We start from the raw sequence: 1,403 nt of genomic DNA on the forward strand, positions 1-1,403 counted from the left end.
TAGCTGTCCTGGACTCCCTTTGAACTCACAGAGATCCTCCTGCCTCTGCCTCCCTGAGTGCTGGAATTACAGCCGTGTGCCACCACGGCCTGGCAGCCCCTATGATTCTTTAATGTAGCCATATCCAATTAAATCTTTCTCTGTTTTTTAAACTAGTACTGTCTCTTTATTTGGTGTATGTAGGCCCAGTGGCCAAACCCAGCTTGCTGGGGCCATGGTCCAGGCACTGACCCTAAAAACTCCAGTCATGAGGAAGTAAAAAAGATGGAAGAGTTAAATAAGTTACATTCCTTGCAAGCGTGCAGAGAAACTGGAGCCTTCTGGTTTCTTTTGTGCAAGACCACCTTCCTCTTCCTGCCACAGAGCTGGCTGACTGGTGCTGCAAGTGAGTTAGTTCCCCACAGGCCCAACTTGAACTTGAGCTGAGTGGGCCCGTTTGAGTATTGAGCTTGATCTCTGGCGCTCAGTGTAGGAATCCGTCCGCATTACTGCCCTCTTCTAATTTGTATTTACTAGGAGGAAGAGGTGTGGTCAGGTTATAAGGCTGGTCTGATTCTTTCAGTAGGAAGCAGGGGAGTTAGTTAGGAAGGTGGAAGGCAGGGAGAACCTATGGCTTGTTGCTGCAATATGTCCTGCTCGGCCTGCTCTCTCCTCTAGGGCACCTTGAACTTGAATCCTGACAGCTAGTTAGTTGAATAGCTGGGACCTTATCCTACAGGTCAGCTCAGAGGTCACATAAGGGGTGAGCAGCGTCAGCAGGTGAAGGTCCTGCCCTGTCAGTGATGGGAGGGGATCCAGCCTCAAGAGCCCAAGCTGTTGTGCCATCCCCTCAACCCCTGTCCCGAGACAAGAGAAGGTTTGACTTAGAAGAGAAGGGGAAGGTAAACAAGGACCGGATTGAGGATGTGACTCAGCAGAGTGCTTGCTTAGCATGCAGGATGCCTTGGGTTTGATCTTCAGAATAGAGGACCAGAGTTTGGATCCTCAGCATCCACACAAAAAAAAAATTGGGTGAGGCATCTGTAACCATGGCATACCTTTAACTACGGCAATGGGGATGCAAAGACAGGTGGATCCCAAAGGCTTAATGCCCAGCCAATAGCCGAAGAGATGTGGTCCAGTTTTAGTGAGAGATACTATCTCAAAAGATGTGGTGGACAGGTCCAGGGATCTAGCTCAGTGGTAGAGTGCTGGATTAGTGTCTTAGGTTTCTTCCTCTCCCACTCCCTTTTCTTTTTGGTTTTTCAAGACAGGTTTCTCTGCATAGCCTTGGCTGTTCCGGAACTTACTGTATAGACCAGGCTGGCCTCGAACTCAGAAATCCTACTGCCTCTGCCTCCCAAATGCTGGAATTAAAGGTGTACACCAACCACCACTTCCCAGCTTCTTTTTTTTTTTTTTTT

The sequence above is a fragment of the Psammomys obesus genome, unplaced genomic scaffold, assembly GCF_907164565.1.
Source record: "Psammomys obesus unplaced genomic scaffold, mPsaObe1.curated_primary_1811, whole genome shotgun sequence".
Taxonomy (NCBI): Eukaryota; Metazoa; Chordata; class Mammalia; order Rodentia; family Muridae; genus Psammomys; species Psammomys obesus.